This window comes from Balaenoptera physalus (assembly GCF_965194825.1).
Source record: "Balaenoptera physalus genome assembly, chromosome: 7".
In the NCBI taxonomy this organism is placed as follows: domain Eukaryota; kingdom Metazoa; phylum Chordata; class Mammalia; order Artiodactyla; family Balaenopteridae; genus Balaenoptera; species Balaenoptera physalus.
In genome coordinates, this window is record NC_138886.1 from 99437906 (window position 1) to 99458645 (window position 20740).

The following is a 20740-nucleotide window of genomic DNA, read 5'->3' on the forward strand; positions in this document are numbered from 1 at the left end:
CCAAGAAATCATTGCCAAATCCAATGTGATGAAATTTTTATACTATGTTTTCTTCTAAGTGTTTTATCGTTTTAGGTCTTATGTTTAGGACTTTGATCCATTTTGAGTTAATTTTTGTATATGGTGTAAGGTAAGGGTCCAATTTTATTCCTTTACATGTGAATATCCAATTTTCCCAGCACCAATTGTTGAAAAGACTGTCCTTTCTGAATACATGGTACCCTTGTTGAAAATGATTTGTAGATCACTTTGTGAAACATTGACATCTTAAAAATATTAAGTTTTCTAATCCATGAACACAGAATGGTTTTCCATTTATTTGTGTCCTTAATTTCTTTTAGCAATGTTTTGTAGTTTTCAGAGTACAAGTCTTTTGCCTCCTTGACTAAGCTTATTCCAAAGTATTTTATTCTTTTTGATAATGTTGTAAATGGAATTGCTTTCTTAATTTTATTTTTGGATTGTTCCTTACTAGTGTATTGAATTGCAGCTGATTTTTGTGTATTGATTTTGTATCCCGAAACATTGTTCCCTGATCAGTTCTAACAATTTTGGGGGGGGGGTGGATCTTTAGGGTTTTCTACATATAAAATCATGTTGTCTGCAGAGATAATTTTACTTCTTACTTTACAATTTGGATGTCTTTCATGCCGAATTTCTCTGGCTAGGACTTCCAGTATTATGTTGAACAGAAGTGACAAAATCTAGCATCCTTTTCTTGTTCCTGATCTTAGAGGAAAAGCTTTCAACCTTCACCAAAAATTATCATGTTCAGCGTGGGTTTTTCATATATGGCTTTTTATTATGTGGAGGTAGTTTCTTATATTCTTAGTCTCTTGAGTGCTTTTATCATGTAAGTGTGCTGACTTTTGTCAAGTGCTCTTTCTGTATCAGTTGAGATGATCCTGTGCTTTTCCCCTTCATTTCATTAATACTGTATATGACATTGCTTGTTTTCTATACATTGAACCACCCTTGCATTCCAGAAATAAATCCCACTTGGTCATGGTGCATAATCCTTTTAATATGCTGCTAAATTTGATTTACCAGTATTTTGTTGAGGATTTTTGCATCATTGTTTATAAGGCATGTTGGTCTACAGTTGTCTTTTCTTGTAGTGTCTATGTGGCTTTGGTATCAGAGAAATGCTGGCCTCAGAATGAGTTAGAGAGTGTTCCTTCTCCTTTAAGTTTTGTAAGAGTTTGAGAGGATTGGTGTTGGTTCTTCTTAGTTCTTCTAAATATTTGGTAGAATTCATCCATGAAGTCATCTGGTCCAAGGCTTTTCTTTGCCAGGAAACTTTTGGTTACCAATTAAATCTCCTTACTAGGTCTATTCAAATTTTCTGTTTCTTTTTGATTTAGTTTTGGTAAGTTATGTGTTTCTAGGAATTCATCCATTTCACCTGGATTATCCAGTTTTTTAGTGTACAGTTCATAGTAATCTCTTATAATCCTTTTATTTCTGTTAAATATGTAGCCATGTCTTTGTCTTTATTTCTGATTTCAATTATTTGAGTCTTCTTTTTTTTATTTTCCTTAGTCAATCTAGCTAAAGATTTGTCAATTTTGTTGATTTTCAGCGAACCGACTCTTGGTTTCATGGATTTTTTCTATTGTTTTTCTAGTCTCTCTTTGTTTATCTCTGCTCTAATCTTTATTATTTCCTTCCTTCTTTGAGCTTTCAATTTAATTTGTTCTTCTTTTTCTAGTCCCTTAAGGTGTAAGGTTAGGTGGCTGATTGTGATATGTTTCTTCTTTTTCAATGTAAGCTTTTACATTATATTTTCCTCTAAGTACTGCTTTCCCTGCATCCCATGAGTTTTGGTAAGTTGTGCTTTCATTTTCATTTTCATTTCATTGTTTTCTTGATTTCCTTTAGTTCTTTGTTGGTGTATTCCTTTAACGTTTTGAGCATACATAAGATAGTTACTCTAAAATCTTTTTCCAGTAAGTCCAAAACCTGTTTCTTGAGGTATGGTGTCTGGATATTTATTTTGTTCCTTTGAATGAGCCTAGTTTTACTGTTTCTTTGTATGCCTGGTGATCTTTTGTTGAAAACTGGGCATTTTAAAAAACAGCCACCTCTCCCAGTCTTCTTATACTTGCTCTACACAGGGGAAGACCTTTGTAATCAGCCTAATGTGATGTCTTAGGGTCTTTTCAGGCCTGTGTTGTCTCTGGACCAGTGTGTGTGTTTTTTTTCCCCCAGTTCTCCTATTTATACATCTGCTTTTAAATGTCTTGCTTTTCTAAGAGTCTCACTCTTGCTTACTCTTGGGGCCTTAGCTGTCCTATTGTACTCCTCAATCAGTAATCTCTTGTCCTTGGTGTCTGTGGGTCTATAGTTACCTTTGCAACCGTTTTTACAAATCATACCCGCTGCTTCCCATGGCTCCCTTATTCTGAGATCTGAGCCATTTTTGTTTGTCTGAACTCTGAGTTAGGTGTCAAAAGACCAATCCTTAGGCAGCCCACAGACAGGTTAGAACATTGCAGATCAGTCTGCTCTCTCTCAGGTTTGCAAAAGGGGGCTGGGGATCTGGCTGCCACTTTCCTCAAGCTGCACTAAAAAGTGACTAAAAAATGCCACAGGTTTCCTACCCTTTTAAATGTGACATTTTTTTGATGGTGTGTTCGCTTGGTTGTTGTAGATCTTTGACTCTTTTCTATAGTTTCTATAATGCCTTTTTAGTCTGTTTCTGGTTATGTACTTAAATCAAAACAGGAACATATTCTCGTCACTGCTGGAAGAAAAGAGTCTTTACTCTGCCAACCTGTCACGTGTGATGGATAAAAGGGCCCTTAGGACTGCACGTGGACACTGTCACTTTTTACAGAGAACCAATTGACCTTGTATAACTGGAGATGCTTCCCCTCAAACACAGCTCTGCTCCCTCTGCTGAGGGTGGTGTCAGTCTCTCCTGATGCTGCTGGAAATGGAACACTGCATGCCTGGACACCCCACAAAAATAAAGGGTACTGACGTGCTCCCAGACCAATACTTGTTCAGGAAGTGAGAGAAGTACTGTAGATATAAAAACATGCCAGTTTCTAAGGCAGCCTTCACTCCACATAGGAAGTACATGGCCAGGATTTGATTTGATAAAAAATTAGTATCACAGTTAGAAACCAGACCTGACCCTGAGCTCCTTTAATGACTTCATCTAATGTCTCCCTGTTGACCCACCCAGGCCTTATCTTATCCTGTGTCTGGCTATCATTGGCTCTGCCGGTCCCCTAAGCCCTTCCCTGCCCCAGGATCTCCTCTCTCTAGGTGCATTTCAGGTGACCTACACTTACCAATTTCTATCAGATGTTTCCTGAGGGCCATCTGGATGTGATCCTAACAACCCGGGCTGAGTGATGCCACTTTGTGGATTCACTAAATGACACATTCCTGTGGGTCACGTCCTCCCAGCCCAGCGGCCCTAACAAGCACCAGCACGGAAGCTGCTGGCAAACGCTGGGAGGAGCCCTCAGTACTGCAGGGAGCTGCCGGGGGCAGCCTCTCAGGGCCCCACACCCAGGGCTCATCCCAGGAGACACTCCTGAGGAGGGGAAGGCAGGGCTGTGCCGTTGAGGAAGGAGGGACCGCTCACCTCTCTGACCTCGGGCTGGAGAAGGATGAGGGCTCGGGACCGCGGAAGACGGCAGGGAGCTCGCCCTCCTCCCTGAGAGCTCGGTGAGCTGCATCCAGGCGAGGAGGTGAGACCCTGCTCACTGCCCCTCCCTCCGGAATGCAGTCACTGCTACTGAGAACTCTACCCCAGCCCTGATTTCATTGTGGATGGTTAGAAAAAAGGGAAAACAAACAAAACTAAAACCAAAACCTGACTCTGCACCAGAAGATAAATGAACTTCCATGTGTATGTAGCACCTTTTAAGGATTTGTCTAATTCCAAATGAAATGATCTCTATTTTAACTCATTACTGATTACTAATTTTCTTCATTTCAGATACAGTCTATAACAATAGATTCCTGTCTGTGTTCTGAAGCAAATCCCCCAGCCTCGCCTCCCACCCCTGTGGGGCCTGGGGAGGGGGGAGGCATCTTCCCCCAGAGAAGGTGGGCATATTCCCCCCTCTCCCCCGTGCCTCCCTGGGCACCCCCTTGCCTGGGGACTGCGGTCTCCCTTCCTTACTCTCACACTCAGGGCCCCTCACAGAGTGGCCCTGACCTGACTCCCCAGACTCTTCTCACCATCCTGTTTCCTAAACTTCAGCCAAGTTCCGCCCAGCATCCTGCTTGTCCGGAGAGTGTACCACCTTCTTCCAAGTCCAGGCCTCTGCATGGTGGTTTGCTCTACCAGAAATGCCCCTCCTCTTGTGGCAACAGTTTAAATTCCTCATTATTAAATTACAAATCTGCAGCCTCCTCCTCCTTGAGCATTGCCTGATTTCCCAGCAAACGTATCTGCTGCAATTCCCTGCAGAATCACGTCAGGTCAGGGGCCACTTGGTGCTAGTTTTGGTTCCTGCATCCCAGCCCGTGCATCCCTGAGCGCACAGCTCCGTCTCATTTGTCTCTGCCTTGGGTGTTTCCTCATCAGTTAGTCTCCGTAAACGTTGTGAGTGAAGTATTTTCTACATTTCCAGGTATAAGCAGCTGCCATCTCATAAGATAACTTTCTTAAAAGAAGTGATTCACGGTGTATAGAGCATATTGTAGTTTAACCAGTGGTGGGGGGCAGGGTTGATACAAGTTTCTTCTCATTATTCCTAATACCAGCTCACCAGAGTGATGCTTAAAGGCAAAGACAGTTATGCTAATTTTTGCAGAATAATTTTTAATTCACAAAAACCATTAATTCTAAGACTGAAAAGTTGTATGTGAGATAAGCGTATGGTTAATACATCCACAAGCAAATTTTTACAGCCCTGGGACATTATGATGCCCTTAAATCCTCTTGGAACAGGTTGAAAGTTAAACTGCATTGAGGATTTCTGAATTGCTGATACTATGATATACCACAGTTCTATAGTTCATCTAAATTAATAAAATGAGATTTAAAAATCACATTCAAAATTGAGCAAAAGCCAAACTAACTCTTTTCGTATTAATTAAATGATAATAGTGAGAAGTATGATTGTCCCTTTCGTAAAACATACCAAAATTATATGTTAGATTACATTCACTTAGCACAGAATGTCTTTCAAAAATAAATTGTAAGCACTAAACAATCTGAGGGATACACCTGCACAGTTTTAGTTGCATATCTGCGTGTACATGACTGACATGCCTGACAGCTTGTAATTCATGTTTTAAAAAATGATTCAGTATTTTAAAAGAATATAGCAGAAGGATAGCTTCTTATGCCTAAATCACCTGTTGTGCAAGGTCCTCACTCTAGTGCATTTTACACAATAGGGTTTTATTAGTCATAAACCATGGCTGACAGTCATAAGCGCCAGTGTAAATGGGGAGAATGAAAATAAAGATGGGGCCTGAGACACTGAGCTATTGTGAGCCAAGGTCCGGGAAGCAGACTCTCTAATAGCTTATTGGGTGTCTAGGAGCCAACAGAACCTTCTAGATAGTCTGTATAGGAAACTTTCCCAAACTACATACATTTGGAATTAAAATTCCATTTGCTGCCAGTATCATTGTAAATGGGGGAGTAAGTCCCCCTTGTAGGGTCTTTAAGGGCCACTGCAATATTTCTGCAGAAGAAATTACAGGGTTTATTATACTCACAGGTCCTAGAGGAGAAGACAGGGCGCACCTCACCATTCAGCAGCCACCTAGCAGGTGGGGAGTCGAGAGAGAGTGAGGACCTTGGGCAAGTCTGGGTGGAGCAGAAACAAGGCTTGAGGAGATTTCATTGTTTCTTGGAATGTCTAAGTCACAGTCGGGGAGGGCAAAAAGGGAATCTTGCGGCAGGAACCAGCCTGGGCACACCCATGCACCTGGTCCCCTGGGTGTTGAGGCAGCAGGAAAATAGGAAATTTAAAAAAAAATTTACAATCCAATCATCTTCACTCTTTATTCTAATTTTCAACCTTATTTTCCAAAATATACAATCCTTCGTTCTCCGCAAGTTAGGGAGAGGAAACTGGCTTCCTATTAGTTAACGGTGATGCAACATTGAAACACTGGACATCCTGCTGAGGTTTCCATGGTGTCCCCTGGGCTCTGCAGCACCCAGCTCCTGGAACTTTTCAGACTCCTCAGTGAATTCATTATTGTTTAAAAGAAAAGAACACCCCGTCTTTCTGTTTTTGTTCCTTCTGTCACTGTTTTTATTCTACCTTGCCTCATTCTACAAACCATCGGCCATGGAACTCCTGTATAGTTTTTCATTGTACGAAAAACACCAATACATCTTCCATCGTGGAGGTAGTCAGGGCAATCACTGTTACCTCTCTTTTGCACAGAAAAATGGAGGCTCATGGAGATTAAGAGATGTATACAAAGTTGGAATCACAAGAGGTCAGGAACTCTAATTTAGTTCTTTGGACTTAAAAAAATATTGTTTTCTCCACAAATTCATCACTGCCTCACTAAGTTTATATGTGCAGCAAACATGGACAGAAGGCTCTTAGGTCTGGGCATTCATCACTACCTCCAGGGACGGAGCCCAGGGGCAGCAGTGCTGAGAGCTCTCACTGCCCTCAATCTCCCCCTTTGCTCCCCTGAGCTCAGGTAGGACCCTGCGGGCAACTCATATGGTCCCCCAGGGCTCTCCTAATGGGTCCAACATTGAAGCCAGGACACAGACCCCATGGGGCCTGTAAACTGCCTGCCCATCTGCACGAGGATGACAGGCAGACTCAGTGATGGGGCAGGCAGAGCCCACACAGAAACAGTAAGGAAGTCACCTGCTCCTCTGTGCTTCATTGAACCTTTGAGAGACAGGCACGGAACCGAAAATGCCATCCTTGTATCAGGACACCTACCACACTTATGTCACTTTCAAACACAAAGTCAAAGAGACTTTATGTCACTCAAAAACACAAAGTAAAAGCTTCTTCAAGACAGGAGGTGAACAGGAGAATTCTATCTTTGAATATTCCTACAATATTTGTAGTGAGTATTTAACATGAAAAAAGTAGTCAAAGTATTTTTCTTAAAATCACCTCCTATGCAGCTATAAAAATCTTTAAGAAAAATAGTCCAGGATAGAAATATAATAGAGACTGCACACATTCATGAATTTATCTGCCTCCTAACAAGTCCAACTTGTGAAGTGTAGAGCATTTTATATGTTAGAGGCATAATTATAAATCGCTAAAATACCCGCTTGATCACACTGCAGTACATTTTCATTGCTTTACTTGAATGCTCACCTAAGATTTTTCTCTGAAATGTACTCAGAGCAGAGACAGTTATACAATGAAAGTGAGAAATTGTAAGAGCGTAACACTGTCTTAGAAATAGTCCATGTAGAAACCACTTACCCCAGCACAATCTTGCCACATGTTTTATGTTCTGTCCACAGAGCCAGCCCATGGCAGCTCATAGTAAGGCGGTCAAAGAGAGTGTTCTGTCCTTTCTCTCTTACCTACTCAGACATCAACATTTTCTCCTGCTCTTTCTGTGTCAGCTGCTCTCAGGTGAGAATAAAGGAGGTGAAAATGTGAGCTTTCCTAGGAAAGCTCTGCCTCTGTCTCCCATCCTCTTCAGAGCCTTACACGGCGCCTGCTGGCAATTGTGGTTCAAGTAATATTGTTGGATGAATAAACGGATGAGAGACCCTGACTTAAAAGAGTCACTTTGTTGTACAACAGAAACTAACACAGTATTGTGAAGCAATTATACTCCAATAAAGATTTATTTTAAAAAATAATTAATTAATTAATTATTTTAAAAAAAGAATGCCACAAAGGGTAGTTCCATTTCAGAAAGACACTTCTTAAGATTGAAAAGTCTTTGAGATTCACAGTAAATCAATATTTCAATGCCATGGTGGCCCCTTAGACACTATGGGGAAGACTAGAAGGGATATTTTGAAAGACACTGACCATTTCTAGTATATTTCAAATCGTACCTCATGGTTTGCCCAGTGATTATAAATTTGATGCTGTTCATCATATAGTCCTTCTTTATAGTGAGGCGAGCGGGGGCTACTCTTCGTTGCAGTGCGCGGGCTTCTCATTGCGGTGGCTTTCTCATGTTGCAGAGCTTGCGGGCTCTAGAGCACAGGCTCAGTAGTTGTGGCGCACAGGCTTAGTTGCTCTGCAGCACATGGGATCTTCGTGGATCAGGGCTCAAACCCGTGTCCCCTGCATTGGCAGGCAGACTCCTAACCACTGCGCCACCAGGGGAGTCCCTGTAGTTTGTCTTCTATAGACGTTTATTCATCTGTAGTAGCCTGTAGTAGTCAGGTGTTAAGTTTAAAGCATTAATTCTGCTATCTTGCTTTTTTAGCATTTTTGTGAATGAGATAAATCTTTGCTTTTACTTATTTGTAAAGAGTATATTATATTACATTATATATTTGCATTTCTGAAATTTTTATAGCTAAGACATGATAAAAACATGGGAAGATCTGCTAAACTAAAATGGGGAATTTTCTTCTAAAACTTCGATCTAATGTCTGTGAAATAATCCAGAAGAGAAGTAATAACAAGCAGTTTTCTTTATAAACCAGGGAACATCAGTGAACTCTTCCTTGCATTTCAACCAGTCAGACTGATTGAATTCATATTTAGGTGAGAGTGATTACGCTGTCGAGACAATTAAGTGAGGTGATCTAAGCCAAGTGCTTGGCTCAGGGCGTCATTTATGGGAAGCTCTCCACAAACACACAACATCATTATCATTATTATTTCATGAATAATTTGATAATATATTTGCTCCTGGCTTGGATTCTTCTCTCTTGGATACTTTTGCTAGCACAGAATTTTTTTTCAATTATTGTAAATTTCACTAAATTTTGGAAACTGATGATCTTTTGTTGCCTAATGGTAAAATACCATCGGATTCTGATTTGAAATGGTACATAGAAAAACTCCTCTCTCATGCAGTTAAGAAGTGATTAGTTAGCAGTGTGCAAAACATTCAGGTAGAAATAGTGCCTCCAGGAGTCTCTATTTCAGAATTCCCCAGATAAGGGTAAGCTCCCTACTCCCTCATGTAAACCGACATGTTCATGTTATTGTAGCATGGTCTGTCATCCCGTTGGTTTGGAAGGAAACTAGGATGGTAGAAAGAAACATGCAGAAAGATGCAGTCCAACTTAAGTAGAACCTGTTTTTAAAAAGTGACCCTGTGATACTAGCCCATTAAAAGCTCCCTTAGAAACCTCTGACATCCCCAGGGTCAAACGTGCCTCATTCAGTGGCTGTTTCATTCTCTCAGTCCAGTGGGTGTCATCCTAGGCACAAGCTCCACCATCACCTTTATTTTTGTTCTTCACTCTGCCCAGATCAGAAGCTGCAAGTTGTTAGGGAACCAAAAGTGCAGCCCCACTAGAAATGGGTAAAAAAAAAACCCCAAATGTTTGTTTAGATGATACTATCTATCAGAGCTGGAGAGACATGAAGCCGATCATGAGAGAAGAGTCTCTGCTGTATACTAATGTGAACTTTTCTGGAACAACATGCTCTCTTTAGCTTTTCCACATGTCTAATCACTAAGAGCTTGTCTAGCTACATGAGAAAAACAAAACCAAAATCCCCACAACTGCCTAGAAGCTTATCAGTATCAGAAGGGTACATCATTTTAAGTCCATTCAGTATAACACCATGCAGCTGTTAAAAAAGAATGAGCAACACTGAGATGTTCTGACATGGAAAGATCTATAAGACTTGAGTGGTTTAAATGGAAACAGGAGGTTGGAGAATAATTTGCAAAATATGATTCCATTTCTGTTAAAATGCATGAAGACAGCTCATGAGTGCACAGATTAAAAATATGTATGACTATGATGGTAAAGGACTAGAAACACATCCACTGATGGTGACCCCTGGGAAGAGGGTGGGCAGGTGGGTAAGAGATGATTTACATGTTTTACTCTGTACACTTAGTCTTGGAATATTTTATAAGAATGTGTTGATGTCTATAAAGTAAATAATAATAAGAGCAGATACTTAGCACTTACTATGTGCCTGGCACTGTTCCTCAAAGCATGCTTCTGAAGTGAATACTGTAATCATTTTACAGATGGAAAAACCGGGACACAAATGGGCTGAGAAAATTGTCCAAGACACCCCATTTAGTGATTGACAGTGAGGTAAACAAATTTATTCAATAGCATAAAGAGGGTTGGATCACATGAGCTCTAAGATCTCTCTTATTTTTTTAAAACGTTTGTTGTTGTTGTTCTATTTTATTTTTGGCTGTGTTGGGTCTTTGTTGCCACTCATGGGCTTTCTTTAGTTGCACCCAGCAGGGACTACTCGTTGCAATGCACGGGCTTCTCATTGCAGTGGCTTCTCTTGTTGCGGAGCACGGGCTCTAGTCATGTGGGTTTCAGTAGTTGTGGCCCACAGGCTCAGTAGCTGTGGCCCACGGGCTTAGTTGCTCTGCGGCATGTGGGATCTTCCCGGACCAGGGCTCGAACCCATGTCCCCTGCCTTGACAGGTGGATTCTTAACCACTGCACCACCAGGGAAGCCCTCTAAGATTTCTTGAGTGATCATGTCTCAAAGGGCTAAGAGGCTGGGCTATGGATTCAGATGTCCCTTGTAATAATCCAGCTCTGCAACTGGCTAGTTGTTCACCAGAGGCAGGTAACTGAGTCCTTCTGAGCCAGTTTCCTTATCTGTACAAGGTAGAGTAGGCACTGCCTCACAGCATTACAAGTGAGGACATATAGGGAGGAATGCCTAGAGACCCAGTTGGACCCTCAGAGTTGGTATGGAGATTATTTTAAGCTCAAAACATTTGGGAATCAACAGATGCAGAAAGAGCTTTCCTTATTTGACTAAAAGCAGACATTTCTGAGAAATGAGGCTTCTATGATTCCCTCTTCAAGACAGGTCTACTCCCAGGAGAGAACTCAAGAGTAAACCTACCACAAATCCCCTCTCTGGGGAGATTCGCATAGAAGAAGGAAAGACCCCTTGAACGTGCAGACACAAAATAATCACAAAATTACTTATCTTTCATTTATTCTTCTAAAAGAATAGAAGTCCTTTCTTCCACTTTCCTTTTCTCTGCTAAGTTAGATATATAAACCTCTAACTTTAAACATTTAGTGAGATAGTTACTTCTCTTGTTAGCTCCCATATATGTGAATAAACTTCTTCTCCTGTTAAACTATCTTTTGTCATTTTAATTTGCAGGCCCCTAATTACTAAACCTAATAGGGCAGAAGAAAAGTCTGCTTCCTGACACTAGCAATTGGTTGGTGAATGATACCATCATTGCCTGTGACTCTGAAATCACAAGATCATAGATTAATCTGCATATCTAAAGAGTCCAACCTGTACTCTGAGGTTAAAAATAAGATCATCAAAGCATACTGAAGTATGGATATAAACATTTTGAAATGATAAAGATCTGGCTGTACACATAACATGTTTCTTCAATTCTGTAAAATTTTATGTAGGTGGAAATTTTACTGCAGAAACAAACTCAAAGACTGAAATTACATGAATAGAATATGGTGTAGCAAAATTTAGAGCTGAGCAAATGTGACATATAGTTAACGAGATGCATGCTTTTTATTATGTCACATTTTAATTAAAAATGAATGGTAATCAGTTCACAATAGTGACTTCAGTTGATCCTGCTTCTAAATGGTTAAAGCAAAAATAAGCTCCTGATCTGCTCTTCAGAAGATTAACTATGGCCATGGTAGATCTTTTTCTCTTTCCCTTTTGGAAGAGAAAAGGGGAGGGTGTCCCCAGGTGACAGGGACTGGAGTCTTGTGGGCCCAGCACACTTCCCTGTTGGGAAGAGGATGGAGGAAGTATTTGCTTACATTTCCCCCAGTGCCTGGAACCTAAGCTGCAGCTTCCCTAGAACATTGTTAATGATGAGAAGGATCTCATGGCAGAGGGATGGTGGCCGCCGTGCCTAAACCAGGAACCTGATGCCTTCCCTGTCTTAGATTGTGGAGTTTCCTACCAGAAAATCTGAAAAGAAAGGATTTATGGGAAGCAGTAAATGCAGAAGTAAAAGACAATTTTTTTTAAGCAGATATTCATTTTTAATTATTTAATTATTTATTTATTTATTTATTTTTGGCTGTGTTGGGTCTTCGCTTCTGTGCGAGGGCTTTCTCCAGTTGCGGCTAGCGGGGGCCACTCTTCATCGCGGTGCGCGGGCCTCTCACTATCGCGGCCTCTCTTGTTGCGGAGCACAGGCTCCAGACGCGCAGGCTCAGTAGTTGTGGCTCACGGGCCTAGTTGCTCCGCGGCATGTGGGATCTTCCCAGACCAGGGCTGGAACCCGTGTCCCCTGCATCAGCAGGCAGACTCTCAACCACTGCGCCACCAGGGAAGCCCAGACAATTTTAATAAACCATAAAAATGGTTAAGTTGGTGCTGGGTTGGAAAGAGTGGCTTCTGTGTTCTTTAAGCTTTTCTGTACTATTTGAATTTTCTAGCCAAGTGTGCCTATGTCTATTATTTATTTTTTATGTCACCAGGGATTTTCTGACTAGTGAGACCACAGACTACATTTTTTTTCATTGTTATTTTCTATCAAAAAACAATGCAATACATACCATTTTTAAAAAGGAAACGAAGAATTTCTAATCATGCATCAATAAAAAACAAAAGAGCACAAACATACATATATATTTGAACATATTGAGCAGATCAATATGTTAAAATATATAAATGTTTGCATAGTGACCTGAAATAAATAGATTATTTAGTCATAGACCTTTTCATATGCATTCTATAGTAAGTCTTCTGAGAGATGAACTTTAATCTTTCCATCCAGAACTTTGGAGTATCTGAGATTTTGCCCTATTTGCAACAAGTTAAGCTGCCGTTTTCCATGGATGCAGGTAGAAGACAGAAGACTTATGGGTCAGAAACAAAGGACTCTATTACTTACTTGGTTACTCATAAACCACTGCAGCCAGCATGGGCATCCGAATATTTGCCTTGGTTCTCCTTGACCCTGAGTCACACAGGGGCTGTGTGGATAGGCCCAGATGGATGCCTGCACACACAGTGGGTTATAATACAAGAGTTCAGGGAATCAGAGTCTTTTGGGAGGTAAGCATGCTTGCCCTTACCTCTGGAAGAAGACATTATCTTACAAGGCTGTTTTCTATCTAAACATCCTTGGAAAGATAGCTGAGAATAAAGGGCTGTCGGTGCTTCTGTTTGTAAGATGTGCAGAAATGTGAGAAACCCATGGAGAATTGTCTTACCTCTGCTCTGACTAACACACAGCCTTTTACTTTTCTTATGAAATGGCAATTATATGTTGCAAAGGACTTATTTCACATTTACTTAAACTTAGTTTTCAAATATATATTTTTTTGTCCTATTCTAAGATTAACTTCTCTTGTGTAAGAGTTAATTTTGAAATTACAGTGTGAACCGTATGACCCTAATCATTTTGGTTTAACAGTATTGCTAACTCAAATTTAAAATGCTGAGAAAAAAGCATCTCTATTTTGTCACTAAAACTACCAAAACAGCTTTAAATACACAATTAGTTTAAAAACAGCTGTTTGATCTTGACATATTTTTTTTAAAGAGCTTTTTGATGTGGACCATTTTTAAAGTCTTTATTGAACTTGTTACAATATTGCTTCTGTTTTATGTTTTGCTTTTCTGGCCCTGAGGCATGTGGGATCTTAGCTCCCTGACCAGGGATTGAACCTGCACCCCCTTCATTGGAAGGCAAAGTCTTAATCACTGGACCACCGGGGAAGTCCCGATCTTGACATATTTTTAAACATATTTGGCTAAATCCTATTTAAGTTAACACTTCCTCTGAAATCGGAATTGTGACAAACACTGTAAGAGAGCTACTATTTTTTGCATAAATGAGAGCAAAATCTTGTGGTAGTAAGTATGTTTCCCTTACAAACATAGTGTAGGATAAATCTAAATATTCTGATTTGAGAAGAAAATTTTGAATGGAGGAATTTTTCATTCCACTATTGCAGGATTGTCTACTTTTCCCTAATATTAAAATGGACAGTTAGCCTCTTGAAAGAGGTTAAAAATCCATACGGAATGTCTCAGAAGGGTTTAGTTGTTCAGTGGCTTTCACTCTTCCTCACAAATTATTTAAAAATGGAATTTTTGTTCAAGATGTCTACCATTAGCGTGAAATTTATTTTCCAGTTTTATTGAGACGTAATTGACACATGACATTGTGTAAGTTTAAAGTGTACAACATAATGATCTGATGTATGTATATATTGTGAAATGATTACCACAATAAGTTTAGTTAACAAACATCACTTCACATTGTTACACATTCTTTTTCTTGTGAGGACAAGTGTGAAGTTTGATGCTTACCTGGTTCTCTTCTTTTGGACTTTGGCAAATCTAAGAATTAATCCTACCACACATAGCCTATACTAGTCTACCCAAATCTAACAGTTAGTAAAGACATTAACACATTTATCTGTTTGTATGTTTTATTGAGCACAAGATAATAATCTCATTCTCAGAAGCAATGAAATCACCGAAAGAGCCAAGTCTTGAGAAAGCCTCGTAGAGTTGCCCTGTTACTAGATAAAGCGCTTGGAATATATAAGTATGTTGTGTCACGCGTCTTCCTGTGACCTGTGATTGTTACTTGAAAGTGTGGAAATGCAGAACAGATCTCCTGTTATTATGAAAGGCCCATCTGTGACAGGTGGAAAGGAGGACGCTATGTTAAGAGCTTGTTCTGTGCAGTTCTCATGGAGGTGACTTGTGTCCTATAGGGAATGTCTCCAGGCTGCATTCCACTCTGGGTTATTTGCCTCTGGCAGTTCTCCGTGATCACTCCTGTATTGGGGTCCCCCACGCCACTCCCAGGCTCCATGATTCACTGGAAGGACTCATAGGAATCAGCCTAGGGTTATATTCACAGCTGTGATTTATTACAGCAGCAGGACACAAAGTACAGTCAACAAAGGAAAAGGCAAGTGGACCAAAGTCTGGAGGAAACCAGAGGCAAGCTCCCTCAAGTCCTCTGCCAGTGGAAGCACACAGGACACGCTTAAGTCCTCCAGCCATGAGGACAACATGTGTGAAATGTTGCCAACCAGGGGAGCTTAGCCTCAGCCTAGGAGCCCAGGCTTTTATGGGGGATGGTCATGTAGGCACCCTCTCCCTGGTACATATCAAAATCCCAGATTCCAGAAGGAAAGCAAGTGTTCAGCACCAACCACATTGTTTGCATAAACATCTTAGGCAGCAGTGAGCCACTCTTATCAATTCTGCGAGTGGTGAAAGCCCTCCCAAAATTCAGGTGCCTAGACACCAGCAAGCCTTTCTCAGGATGGTGACTCAGGCCTGCGATGTTATCACTGTTATCTCTTTTGGTTCTGATTTTTTTTCTTCCTTTCCTTCAGTCTTTCTTACCTTCAATCTTATATTCTATTATTTTAATAAGATGATCTGATTTAACACCCTTAGTTTCTTACATGAAAATACCAGCATGGTCCTGCGCTAAGGTGGACAGAACACACCAAGTCCTTCTGAAGCTCTGGAGGCTCTGCTCCCGAGGAGGGCACGACCAAGGCCCTTCATTCATTACCTAAGAAATGGTCATTCCCTAGTAAGGCGCTTAATCTGTCACATTTCAAAAATAAGTGATGCCACATTTCAAAAATCAGGACTCAGGGTAATTTCCCTGAGTCCTTAAGAGCGATGGCTCATAGAGGACACCTCTGGACTGGCCCTCTCTATGGGAGAGAACAAGGAGCCTGCGCTAGAAAGAATGGAAAGGCCTAGAAATGACCAATTGGCCCTGAAAATTGAGTCAGTGAACAAGTGTCTGTTAGGCACGGACGGTGTGGAATGTGGTTAAGGATGGTCTGAGTTAGCTAGGAGGTACCATCGTGGTCCTTCTCAGACACATACTCTTCCGGGAATTCAACTGGCAGACACAATTAAACTTGAAAACTTCCTGAATTTCAACAATGCCACCGAGTGCCTTCTGCTTGCCAGAACTAGACTGGTCAGTGATGGTCTGAGGAGAAACTTAAACTACTTTGGAAATAAGGCAGACTTAGAGAGTGGTAGCGAACATGGCACCCACCTAGCATACAAACCTTGTGAGACCCTGAGGGTCATGAGTTTAATGGATTGTGGCTGAGCTGTAAGGGACTCACTGATCCAAGTCACTCAGCAAGGCCACCACAGGCCAATCCAGAAGCTAAGAGTATTATTTTCCTCGGGCTGCAGTAACAAAATGCCACATTCAGACGGTTAAACAACAGAAATTTCTTTTCTCACAGTTCTGGTAGCTAGAAGTCCCAGATCGAGGTGTTGGCAGGGTTGGTTTCTTCTGAGGCCTCTCTCCCTGGCTGACAGATGACTGTCTTCTTGCTGTGTCCTCACATGGTCTTTCCTCCGTGTGCACACTTCCCTGGTGCTTCTCTGTGTCCAGATTTCCTCTTCTAGTAAGGACACCAGTCAGATTGGATTAGGACCCACCCTAATGGCCTCCTTTTACCTTAATCACCTCTTTAAAGACCCTTTCTCCAAATACAGTCACATTCTGAGGTACTGGGGGTTAGGGCTTCAACATAACAGCAGGTTAAAGGAATTCCCTACCATTTGAAGTAGTTTAATGTTGAACTAAACACATATTGGTATCACTTTAAGTCAATGGAACTTAATGAGAAATCTTCCTAAATTTTGTACAAATGACCCAATTTGCATATTACTATTTTCAACATATACAGGAGGCCACTGGGTTAGTGCTATTCTCCCAGTAGTCCTAAAACAGTCTAGACTCACAGTTAAATACTTTAATTCCTTTAATTTCATGAATTTATTTAATTCCTTGAAGCTGCTAATAGAATATGCCCACTACCCAGCACTCCTTTGAGGCATTCCTTAATAACACTAACCATACTTCATTTTCTTCTTTTGTGTTACTCTTGAAGTTTAGAAGCCAATTCATTTGTCAGAACTAAATTTGTGCCATGTATCAAATAACATACTTTTATTTGCAGTGTTCTAGTATTGTTTTCAACAGCCATATATTGATTTTGAGACAGGCTGGGACCCGGGACCCTTTGCTGGGACCTGGGGCCCTTTGCTGCAGTGTTGCAGTGCTTGCACCTCGACACACCTCTCCTCGAGCAACAAAATAACAAAGAAACTGTATGGGACTAAAAATAACGACGTGCACGCCCAGTTGGGGCAAATTCTGGACAAAATATACAAAGAGACCAAAAAACCCAACTGCCACTTTTGAAGATCCCAGAGCAAAAGCAGGGTACTGCACGTGCCCCCTGCACACAACACCACCTAAGCGGTGGGCAAACCACCTAAGCCACCCTTCTGGCCCGACCCCTGGACACACCCCTGCCCTCACGCCATATAACAGGGGTCCCCAACCCCCAGGCCGCAGCCTGGTAGGAATCAGGCTGCACAGCAGGAGGTGAGAGGCAGGGGAGCGAGTAAAGCTTCATCTCCTGCTCCCCATCGCTCACATTACTGCCTGAAACATCCCCCCACCCCACCCCCTGCCGGCCCGTGGAAAAATGGTCTTCCATGAAACCGGTCCCTGGTGCCAAAAAGGTTTGGGGACCACTGCCATATAAGCAGCAAGCTCGCCCCCGCTTAGGGAGCACGCAAGCAAAGGAACCTGTTGTTTGTTCTCGCTCCCTGTTGTTTGTTCTCGCTCTGCTGCAGCAGGGGCCCCAATAAAGCCTTGACTGAATTTCTTGTCTGGCCTTTGATCAATTTTTATTGTTTAAGGACGCCAAGAAACCTGGTCGGTAACAATTTCAAAATATGGTCTTGATGTCATTGGAAGTAATTTTTTTCTGACTTTTTCTCTGTTTTCAACATCTTTGCCAGCAAAAGATATGTTCCCAGATGTCTTCTAAAATGTTTTCTTCCTGATCATTTAGAAAGATTGGGAAAGAAAGAGTATTGAGAAACTTGAGCTGTACTTTTGCTGCACAGGAAGGGTGAGCTGTGTTCCATCCTAGATTAATAATATTTCAAGCAGGAGGGAAAAAATAAAGTAAAAGCCTATAACTTTAGCAATGTGTTTGAAAAATACTTGATTTCAATAATATTTCTATCATGCTTACGTTGCCGCTGTCTAAACAATACAGATAACAAAAGCATGTCAATTAAAAGCAGCATTTAGGACCCAGTTTCACAGATCTGCATTGGCCCTGGGTTTCGGATTATTTCAGGGCCAGGCGCTGTGAGTTCCTGTGTGGTGTAGTTGTGCTCAGCCATGGGACAGGTGGGTTCTCTCTTGCTGTAGGAGAAGGTGGTGGGACACACGGAGATGGTTATCTCTCTCTGCTTTTGACTCTCCTGACTTGCTTCCACCAAGAGGCCATAAACCCAAACTGGAAATACTGATTAAGTGCATACTTTTTCCAACACATTGACCACAACTTGAGATTTTCATGGCGGAATATATTACATAAATGTCTGGAAAGCAAATATTTTAAGTGCACTTTAGGTAGATGTTTGCTTACTTTAATCAAGCAGAAGGAGAGATTATTCTTTTACCTTCTGGAACGTGTTGAGGTAAACTTATCTACAGAAGGGAAAACTTTAGAGTTCACCTGGTACAAAGCACACTCATCTGGATAAACTGAGGGTGTTACCGAGTCCAAGCTCGTTCTGTTCACCGCACAACAGGCCAATAAATCAGAGATGACGCATTGAGGGAAAGAATACGACTTTATTCGGAAAGCCAGCAGACCGAGAAGATGGCAGACTAAAGTCTCAAAATAACCATCTTATCGGGGTTTGGATGCCAGTTTCTTTTATAGCACAGAGATGGGGAGGAGATGAGGAGGTAAAGTAAAAGGACCATAAGTTTTGCGAATATCCCCTGGAATGGCCAGCCTCAGGGAGGGGATGTGTTAATTTCTTCTTAATTGCAGCCATCCACAGGTGGACAGAGTCTGTATGTTTCCCTGAACAAAGGCACTTTGGTTTAACATTCAGGCAGAGGGGCAGGGTTCCCCGAGGCAGGCCATTATGTACAGACAGTATCCTTTTAGTGAACAAAAGCAACGGGAAACAAAGGTTAAAGTAAAATAAACAGATTCAACATGTAGTCAGATTTGGTTCTTCCCTGTAACAAGGTCTCAAAGAGTGAGTGACTCCCTCCAGGTCACATATTTGGCATCACAAACTGTATTACTGAATTTTTAGTTCACTTGATAAAACTAAAGTGAAAGGATACTTTTCTCAAGTTTATTCATGTATCAATGTTGTAGTATTTTGCAGTTCAAGAAAATATTAAAAATAATTAACAAGACCATTTGCTTTAAAGCAATTTAGTACAACTTTTTCATTGTCTTATTATAGGAAGTAATTTTAGTATACTTTTTCATGGTCTGTGAACCTCTGGAAATAACAGGAACAGAGTATTATTATTTTTAACAATAATACATATTATTGTTCCCACATTACTCATGAAGAAGCTTAGAGTTGGGAAGATAAAATGTTTTGTCTAAGATCTTCACGGTCCAGCAATTAAAAAGGCCAGAATTAGAACATGGGGATTTCTGTGTGCCCTTTTAATCCCAACAACATCCTACCCCTTACCTCAGAGGTGGTAAAATACTCTTAACAGTGTGCTTGAATTATGAATCCCTGATTTCCTAGTGACAGAGAGTAGAGACAATCTTCATTAATTTTTAATGCATTGAGACCTATTGCTATAAGCAGTGCCTCTCACATTTTGAAGCAAAGAATTGATGTAAAAGTCTTTCTTAAGTCACAAATACTTCAAACTGAAACTGATAAATGCATTATAGGCATCTTGAAGGTCGTTCAATACAGCATTGTGATGACTCAACATTACACCAGAAACCATGGCCTCATACCGATCCTTTCTCATGATTGTTTAGATGCCACTGATGTGATTGCTAAACAAGCTAAATAAGGACTTGGCAGCTTTTCAGAAGCATCATCAATTTCTAAATAAATTATTTTGGAAATACATTTATAGCATGTGAGTGGACCACACGCCACAGACTCTAGTCACTTTCGCACGTAGCTAAAAAACATGCTTGTAGAAACTGAAAACTCTATCAAACAATATTTGTTCTTGATAGTGGATAAAATGTTCAATTGTGATGTCCTTAAGCTATTGACTATTGAGTCTACATCAAACTGAAGTGGTTCTGGTGATCAATAGTGCGAAGAGTTTTGTTGCTTTGTTTTTTTAATTCTGTAATAGCTAACAGAGGAATGCTATAAAGGAAATGGTTAGATTGTAAGCCTATAAAATTCCTTACACTAACTCATCAAAATTCCAGGATAGAAGAGTCTTGTTCCTACTTTACACATGAAAATGCTGACTTCCCCAAGGTCACAGAGGTAACGAGATGGAGAAGGATTTTGTGGAAGCTGGTTGCCACAGGTTAGCTCTGCATAGGACTGCCTAGTCCACTGTTGAAACTCTGAACCTAGAGTAGGGCTGCTGAGGAACCATTGGTGGCTTTTCGCTTCCATGGAGGACTTTTCTTCCTATTCCTACGAGCTTCATTATTTCACTTGTTAGAACAAAGCAAGAGTGGGCCTTTGTTCCCGACATTCTATGCTCAGCCTGTACATTTATGTCTGTTCTAGAAACACCAAAGCAAAATTATATAATCCAAATAATAGATTATGCCACATTTTTAAAAGATAAACATTAGCTTAGTAAAAAATATGAGATTATT

The 20740-nt window shown here is 40.9% G+C and overlaps 1 protein-coding gene across 6 annotated transcripts in view; it reads left to right on the plus strand.

Moving 5' to 3' along the window:
• LOC309665100 (contactin-associated protein-like 3) overlaps positions 1–20740 on the plus strand; it is a 235150-nt gene that overhangs the window by 114165 nt on the left and 100245 nt on the right. Inside the window, exon 1 of one of the 6 annotated variants that reach the window (XM_082471242.1) lies at positions 6439–10177. The exons of the other annotated variants lie outside the window; for them this stretch is intronic. The gene's annotated coding sequence lies outside the window, so the exon portion shown is untranslated. Of the gene's footprint in view, positions 1–6438; positions 10178–20740 lie in introns of those variants that run through there. 6 annotated transcript variants of the gene reach the window in all.